This window comes from Pinus tabuliformis, chromosome 7 (genome assembly GCF_031772625.1).
Source record: "Pinus tabuliformis cultivar Carrire ecotype Pingquan chromosome 7, CPIR1, whole genome shotgun sequence".
Taxonomy (NCBI): Eukaryota; Viridiplantae; Streptophyta; class Pinopsida; order Pinales; family Pinaceae; genus Pinus; species Pinus tabuliformis.
In genome coordinates, this window is record NC_142293.1 from 91,273,952 (window position 1) to 91,283,539 (window position 9,588).

Sequence of the window (9,588 nt, forward strand, 5' to 3'; positions counted from 1 at the left end):
AGGTTAAGGGAGTTATTCATGAGGGAGAAAGGATAGTCAGTAAACAAGAGGATAAGGGAAAAACTGCAAGAAAAAGAAGTAAAACTTGCCACAATGGCAAGTTTATCCATGGAAGCCATACAATACAGGAAACCATCAAAGTCCTATACCATATTTCTCATGGAGCAGTGGCTGCAATTCCAGATAAAAGCATTTGCACAACATTGCTCTCTACCATTCTGAGAAGGTAAGAATTGAGGACGAAGCCAAAATAGCTGAGTCAAATATGCATAATATGATCCTTACAGACACGAATGTTTGGGACCCCAACTCAAGATTAGGGGACATGTAATTAATTGCACTTGCCTATTGGTTGAACCATGAAGAAACAAGGGCCAAGGAAGTGAATAGGGTGATGATCAAAGAAGAAAATGAACCCTTGTACATTAGAGCAGAGTTAGTGAGCCCTGAGGCTGTCATCAGTAACCACAACATCATATCTGTTGATCCCAGATTGGCTCCTTAGTATGTGCAAAAACAATAACAAGCTATCCTCCACTTCTAGGACACATTTAGGTTGTTGGGGACTAAAATCTTGTAGGCTTAACAAAGGAGATGGCATGCTCTACCTCACAATTTGCAAATCAGGGAATATCACTCTCCTAAAAGACTAAGAAATGCCATAGAAAGAGACCCACTCTACAAAAGGATCATGAAAGGTTAAAGATCAATTGGATAGGGATCAAAATCAATCCACCCTTGTTGTTCAGCCTATAGGAGAGAATAGACCAGGCAGAAGAACAAAGGGAGTGGACAGACATAGAAGAAAATGTAGGGTTCTATCCACAGGAAAGAACACCATCTAAGATGCCTCGAGATGTCAGAGAGGCCACCAGGGACATGAATGAACTTCACATCAGTGACTAAGTTGCTCATAGGGTAAGCAACACCTTCAACAAGGGGATGATGATGGGTGTTTTTGGCTAGATTTGCATACTTTTACTCGCCCTTTTACCTTGTTATTTTTACCCATTTCACACCACTAATGGTTAATCGATATCTTAAAGCACACAGGTATACCTCTTGTCATGTCTTTATGGATTATTGGTCAATGAAGCATAGTTGTAGGGGGTTATTACCTAAGCGTCTTGCTAATTTAGTTATTTCTGCATATTTGAAAGAAGAATGACCAAGACCATGATTCATTGAAGGATACCGTCAAAGCTAGTAGTGCTATCCTTGGACATTGGTTGCAACGATGAATCAATCTCTCAATTGAAACACTGCTATATTTTACATTCTGCTTCATTTTGAAAACCAACATGTAATTAAAGGAAAACAATGCCATAATTCTAGGAACTGTACTATTGACAAAATGTATAAAGTAAAGTTGCGGGATGTAAAAGCTATCACTATTAAGAGTTGTTAAGATTACAAGATAAATACTCTAACTCTGAGTTCATAAGAACATACTTGTAATATTTATTTAATTAATGACAGTTTTACCTTCTAAGCATATTGTGATTCATTGATCTCGCCACAATCCTGATAAGGGAGTTGGGCCCACTCTCCTTACTAGGTTTTGTTGGATCAGATGTGTGTTTAAGTTTGTTTCCATGAGTTTATTGTTGTTGTGAATGTTTATCGGTGCGTTGTTGTCAGTCATAATTTTTGTTACTCTTATTTTTGTTACAATTATTACTTGTTGTTACACTTATTTGTTGTTACAGTTGTTTCTTGTTGTTACACATGCATTTATAATTAATATTCAATGTTGGGTAGGGAAAATGTGGCTTGCACATATAGTGCACGATAGACTTGAAATAAATGGTAGACCCCTGAGTTGACAATTAAATGTGGATTGGGTGAATTACATTATTCATACTTGAACACCAACAACCGGTCCCATAAATAGGTATATTTTGAGGCCCATTGTTCTATCCTCCAACCCTTGAACTTTCTTTTTCTCACATTAATTTACATTTTTTAATCATAAAATGCTTAGTAGGGAGACTAAAGGGTTTGTATCATATTTCATGGCCTAATGTGATTAATATGCAGGCAAGAGAAGGATTTTTTGAGAGATTTACTATGCAGGGGCTTGTTGGAGACACCTAGAGAGAATATAGCAGGTTTGTCCACTAAATTAACTCTCCAACTTGACTTGAATCCAAATATTTCTCACCAAAAGCTCAAAGTTCACTCGCATCCGAGGAACTCAAGTGTATGTGGAGATTTAAGGGAACGAGATCCACCATTTTTGATATTTTGGAGGGCATCAGTCCTCCTTTCAAGGGAGTTTTCCCTCAACCACTTTTTGTATAAATAAACAGGCCTAAGCTATCATTAGGATTTGAATTCTCAGATATGGGAAATGCTATTGTAGGCTCAACACTTGAGAATAATTCTTATCTTCATTATGACATTATGTATTGGAACTCTATTTTCTATTAATAAAAGGTCTCTTGTTGGTTTGCATTTGAGTTAGCTTAAGAGGGATGAAACCCTTGGGTTAAGGCCCAGTGTAGAGGACTTAGCTCCTCTCATGTTTTCTTTCCTTGTTCTTGTTCAAGTCATTTTATCTCTTTCTTTGTTTAAGTAGGAATTATATTGAAAATATTGTAGTTTCAAGTTTGATCACCACCTCTCTTGTGGGAAGTGTGGTTGAGGAATTTACAACAACACGCCAAAAATATGTGCTTGTTATTTCTTAGAAATTGTTAGGTTCTAGATAGAAATCCTTTTGCATGCTTGGTGATTGAAAGGAAGAACAATATAATAGTGGGAGTAGAAATAGCCATGTTGCATGATGAGGGGTTTCCATTACACTTATGGGCATAAGCATGAAAAAATGTAGTTTACTTGCAGAACCAAAGTCCTCATGGAATACTTTACATGATCACAGTCGAAGCTTTCTATGGGAGGAAGCGAGTTGTATATGATTTCATATTTTTTGGAGCTACTTTGTATTTTCATGTCTCCAAGGATGGCAAGAAGAAACTTGAGCCCGTAGCTTAGATGGGAGTCTTTGTAGGATACATAGAGACACCACATAACTATATGGTGTATTTTTCGTCACCGAGTGTGACATTAATGAGGAGAAATATCAAATTGATAAGGATAAGGCTATGAGATGCTCTCTAGATTGAGAGTTGAGTATCCCACCATAAGAGGAGCTTATAGTTCCTAAGGAGGAGCCTCATGTAGATCTTTAGGACGTTTTGGAGCAGCCACATGCAAAGTAGTAAAGAAGAAGCCGAGTGGAGGCATCCACTCAACCAAAATATTTTGTAGATTTAAGAAAGAGAACCAGAGAAGATAACATATTGGTACAGGATGCATAGGAGGATGTGGGAGGTACTTCATCTTAGAACAGGAAGAGGAGGTCACCATAAAATTTCATGTGGTATATGGTTCTCATTACAAAGCTCATTGAGTCAAAGCCTTCTTCATTTGAGGAAGCAGTTTCTTAACCAGTGTGGGTTGATGTCATGGTGGAGGAGTATGACTCCATCATGAAGAACAGTGTATGGGAGGAGGTGTCGAGGCTGGAGAACAAGTCAGTAGTTGGTTCCAAATGGATCTACAAAGTGAAGCATGCAGCTGATGGGAGCATCGAGAAGTACAAGGCTAGATTTGTGGCCAACGGCTTCTTTCAAGTAGAGGGAATGGCCTATGAGGAAACATTTCCACTAGTGGAAATATTTTCCTCGATCATAACAGCTCTAACATTAGCTACATAGATGGGGTGGAAGAAACACCAGATGGATGTGCAGACCACCTTTCTCAATGGTGTTGTTGAGGAAGCGATTTACATAGAGAAGCTAGAGGGATTTGAGAAATATGACTGTGATATGTGTGTAGAATCAAAAGAGACTTGTATGGTCTCAAAAAAGAACCCTGAGCATGGTACACTTGGACTTATACATATCTCAGTGGATTGGGATTCACCAAAAGTGAAGAGATGCCAACCTCTATCACATTGTGGTATATGGAAAGTTGCTTATCTTGGTATTGTATGTTGATGACTTGATACTTAGAGGAGATGAGCAGTTGATCTGCTCTTGCAAGGAGGACCTTGCAAGAGAATTTGAGATGAAGGACATGGGATTGATAAATTACTTCCTTGGGCTGGAAGTATGGCAGCGTGATAGTGAGATGTTTGTGAGTTAGCGGAAGTATGCCTTTGAATACTTCAAATATTTTACATGGAAAACTATAAACCTATGGATACACCTATAGCTACACAATGGAGGAAGGAGAGTGCTTCTTTGGGAGAGGAAGTATATGCTACCATCTATCAACAGCTTGTGGGCATGTAGTGTTGCTAAAATTTAGCAATCTAATTCAGTTATTGTCAGTTTGACTCAGTTAACTTAGCTCAAGCAACTAGTCGAGTTAGTTGAAGGATAGTTGAGTAGTAGATTTTTTGTTAACTCAGTGATCTCTCAGTTAAACTAGTCAATCAGTTAAAAATAACCCAAACATGCATGGAATTTTAATTTCCAGATTGAAGTGGAGGAAAAGGCACATCGTAATTATTAATTGTATACTGGTTGAGTGTACATGTTGGGCATTGAGGTAGGTGATGAACTATTTGGGATTTTTGCAATGAAATAGTGAGTTCCCCTATTATTTAGGAGTTAATTTCCTCAATAACTGTGCAAGGAAATAGGAGAAATATCGGGCCTTGAAATGACTATGTGTTGGCTGGAGCATGACAATTAGTAACAGAACAAGTTTACAATGCAAGGTGTGCTTTGGGATTGAAGCAAGTAATTGTAATAGTTTTTCATTCTCATATGATTAATGAAAAGAAATGGACGGGTTTTTCCCTATTGGGTTTCTTATAAATAATTGTGTTCTTGTGTTGTTTTGATTTGCATGTCATTTCATGTGCTTCTAAATTGTAATTTCTATTTTGTAGAATAGTAAAGGAAATTTGTAATCTCTTGTTTTCAGTTCAAATACGCCAGTAGTAGAAAATTTATATTAATTTATACACTCTTAGAGTGTTGTAAGGTACAAATATCTTAGCAATGGACAGTTGAAAATGTTCCTAACACTCCCAGTTCTTCCTGGACCACACTCTTGGCCTTTAGGCTTCTCACCCAAAATAAAACAACATTTAGCCAAGTGTATAGACCCTCCCCTTACCTCAGATTTGATAACGAGGGTCGATGTATTATAGTTAATATCTATACACACAACATGGTTCCACTAGGGTGTGTTTTCACCAGTGCTCACTAGGTGCTAGACTTGCTATCATGTCAACGAAGTCATTTTCTCCCACTTCCTCTCGACCTCAAACACATGGTGTATATGAACTAAAAATAAACCTAGGCTAGGATCATAAAGTAGAACTACAATTTTTGTGTGCCCACCCTCCTCTAGTTTCAAGGAGAATCATGGCCCAATTCCTGATACCTCAATTCTCATTTTTTATAGAATAACTAGCGTAGGGATTGGTTAAACTAAGTATACCCATAAATTCGGAAAGCAACTAACTGAATATGAATACATAATTGTCCATTCAACACACACATAATATTGAATAACATATTCTATGCACACTTTAAAATTCGTGTGCATACATGACACCATTCAAATCATGAAGATACAATGAGCATCGAAAATCATACACTCATTTACATTTACAAACATGCAATATCTTGCACCATTCACAATGTAACAAGATTCATCACACTCCATAAGGAAATACACATAAGCAATGTACACTTATCTGTGTGTTTAATGATGACTGAAAAATGAAGGAAGGACTTCAACTCTCCACTCAATTATAACCTAGCCACATTGCAATCTTTCTTGTAGGTGATTACCGTGAGCTAGATCCATAGTCTAATGGGATGCATATTAAGGGAAATTCAAATTCCAGACTTAATCACATAACCAGGAGAAGTAGTCCATTGTTTAGTTAGTTTATCAGCGGCTCTGCAATAGTAAGCACCAAAGTGACTCATCAACTAAATGCAATGACAGACAAGTTTTCTCTAATCATATCAGTAGAGATCGAAGGGATAGAAGTGGAATTAATGTCCAAGAAATCTTGCTAGGAAAAGTTGTCGCGTTTTTCAGAGTCGGCTACCCCCACAAACAAAGAGCCCAACAAATTGTTGTCCTTATATAAGATTACATGAATAGTAAGTAAAATAACATCCTCAATGTAGGCATGGGACAATAGTAGTGTGCAAGCTAGTGGACTTACGGTGCACTATCAGAGTCAATTTTGCATTTGTTAGATAATATTGTCTTAAATTGATATGTTTTTGTCTTAATTTTCAATTGTCTTAAATGGTTTTGTCTTAAGTGGCCATTGTCTTAAATATAAAGTTTTCTCTTAAAATATTTTTGTCTCAAATTGTTTTTGTCTTAAATATAAAGTTCTCGTTAAAATATTTTTGTCTTAAAATATTTTTGCTTCAAACTATTTTTGTCTTAAATTTAAAGTTTTGCTTTAAAATATTTTTGTCTTAAATATGAAGTTTTGTCTTAAAATATTTTTGTCCCAAATTGTTTTTGTTTTAAATTTTATATTTAAGATGATTCAATTGATATTAAATTTTAACATAAACTAAGTAAAATAAAAAAGTGAATTTTTAAGACAAAAGTTTTCTTTTGTTTTAAAAAAAATGTCTTAAAAGTGCCCTTGGTGTAGTAGTGACCCACAACACCATGGCTATCCAAGAAATGCAAGGCAAGGCAAAAACCACTATCAATCCAGACAATCCTTCATGCCAGTGACTTAACATAACCGAAAAACCACATGCATCTAACATGCATCAAAGAAATCATACATGCAACATGTTACCTACAAAGCATTCCAATTGTGGTTGCTAATCCACCTATTCGCTTGCACCTTCTTTCTTTCCTTTGCCTTCTTGCTCAAAATCCAAGGTATGCCAAAGTGCTCCAAAATTTTTCCAAGAAAACTCTAAGTGTGAAAGAGTATGAGAGAATGAGAGAATACAAGAGAGCTCCAACCCAAAACCAACAAAATGTTGTTAATTGATCCTCATGAACCTTTTTATCATTGAGGCTTCTATTTTCTTCATTTTCCTTTATTTTTCCTTCAATTTTTCTCACTTGCAAGTCTGTGACCCTTGGCCTCATTTTTCTCCTATTTTCATAAATAAAATAACAAATAATGTCTCCTTATCTTTGCCAATGCCTTTGCCAATTTCCATAGTCATTAAGTAATCACAATGCCAATTTCCATAATCATTAAGTAATCACAAGTGATCTCTATCAGTATGTTTTCCCAACATTCAACTTATAATGCGTCCCATGATCTTAGTTATTATTTTCATTTACATAGAAAATCAACAAAGATTGTTAAAAACAATGTGCAAATTAGATTTCATCACACATTGCTGGAACAAATCTATTAGAATATGCTTCAATCATGACAAAAATTATATAAAAAATTAATCAATATATTCATTGATAAAAATTATATAAAAAAATTAACCAGTGTATTCATTACACATTTAAACGTAATAATAAACTTGCTTTCATATGGTTTATATGCTCTTACACTACAAAAATATGAATGAGAGCTCCAGAAATTTGAACACATTCACTTCAACCATTTCATATCAATATGATATCCCACATTCACGTCAACCATAATTTGTGGGCGGTGCCTGTCTTATCCTAATACAGGTCCCAAATTAAATGGAATACTCAACCAATGAAAAAATATTTTATAAAACAAACAATACTAGCAATGCACTCCGGTGAAATTGCACCCTACTAGGAATAAAAATGTAACATAATTTCGGGTCTTGCATCTCCAGTTTCACAGATTCTTCGCTTCCGTTCGAGTTTGATTAGTTGACAATCCGGCAATTTTTCCTGATCTCCCCCTGCGACCCTGTCAACACATCTATTTCACCCATCTTCACCATTGCCCTTCCAAATTTCTTCCTCGATATGGACGGGTATTTGGAGTTGATCTTCACCATTCTGGCTGTCGATGGCCTCGACATCAACGTCTGATCAGAGGTCAACACTCCACGTTTTACTTGAAGATCCAAGTAATATTTCTCATCTAATCGTCTGGGTGTCAATGAATTCAAATACACGGTTGGATCAGAGTGTGAATTAGAAGTAGGGATTGGGCATTTGGCTTTCAGTGACAAAGCGAATCGAGGATCCATACTGGGGTCCTGATGACCTGTTCCACTGAAATTGTAAAGCCTGTTTGCGCTGAATGAAGAGCAATGAGAAACCCCGATAGAGTGCGCCCCTGAAAATATATCAAATTATGTTAAAATACGATTGACGATGGGATATCATACGTTCAGTTCAATCAACTATCTATTTGGATGTTTATGCTTATTGTTAATCAGTAGCAGTAGCTACCTGAGAGAGTGACCATGTCTTCCACTGACAAATATTTTGCAGCGAAATTTTGTGTGAGTTGGTTCACAGTGAATTGCGGAGGAGGCAGATTCCCTGGGATGTCTGATGCTCGAGAAATCCTTCCGTCTCTTCGTCCCGCGGGCACTTCCCAAATTAATCCGCCAGCCTGCGGGAATACCAATATACGGTAATATGAATATAAAGATATAGTTACAATATCACAGAGCGAGAAATCGAGGGTATGGGTAGGTTAATTACTTGGTGGGCGCTATCTCTTGCCGCAAAGGCAAGGATGTCAGCGCATGAGACGACGTTCGGGCATTTTTCCTCCAGAATAGACTTTGCTTCATCAATTATTTCGAACCCATGGAGGCTCGGACTGTTTGCGGGTGACTCTCTTTCTCTGCTTGATTTCCTGCTGTAGAATCGATCAGTATTGATCCATCGCAACCCTGCAACCATCAATGACCAGATTATCGCATCAAAATTTACACATACCACTAGATATATGATATAAAAGATATGTATTTATAAGAATGTATACTTACTCTAACAAAGCAATCGTGAAAATGCATCCTGATGAGAGCAGGTGCAGCGCCAGGATTTGTTGTCACGGCTATGGCCACAGCTGCACCCACAATTGCCTCCGCCTCTGGCACCTATCGCGGTAGTAACCCTCCTTTAACCCATTCGCATTCGTTACCATTACAAGAGCAGAAGACACTGCTACCATTAACATTGCAATATTAACTAAATTAAGCAGACAGCGATTATCAATTGATCGATAGTCCATTTGGAATGATGCAGTTGAGTCAATTAAAGATGACGTAACAGATTATTGGGGGATCGAGTGACTGGCAAATTGCGTGTTTCCACTCCGTGTAATGTGGGAGGCTGAATATGGAAGCAAAGAAGCAAACAATCTTTTGCGTACGCTGATAAACACTTATTTGGGGATAATTGTAAATGAATGAATATAGTGGCGCCGTAGTATTTAAAGGCATGCCAGTCTGGAGCCTAAGTGGATCAGGTGTATGGCGATGGCACAATTGACTGGGATAATAGGGACACATGTACATTGAACGAGAAGCATGGTGGTTGGTGGAACAATTCAATTAAGCGTTTCTCGCTTGCCTGGGTTCATCCAAAAATATAAGAAGCTGGCCCGCGACTCGGATTATGACGCTTACATGTCTCACCCAATACATGGAAGACACGGCTGAG

At 37.3% G+C, this 9,588-nt stretch overlaps 1 pseudogene; it reads right to left on the bottom strand.

Moving 5' to 3' along the window:
• Positions 1-7,480: 7,480 nt before the first annotated feature.
• On the bottom strand, positions 7,481-9,157 carry LOC149245420 (peroxidase 5-like; annotated as a pseudogene).
• Positions 9,158-9,588: the final 431 nt, after the last annotated feature.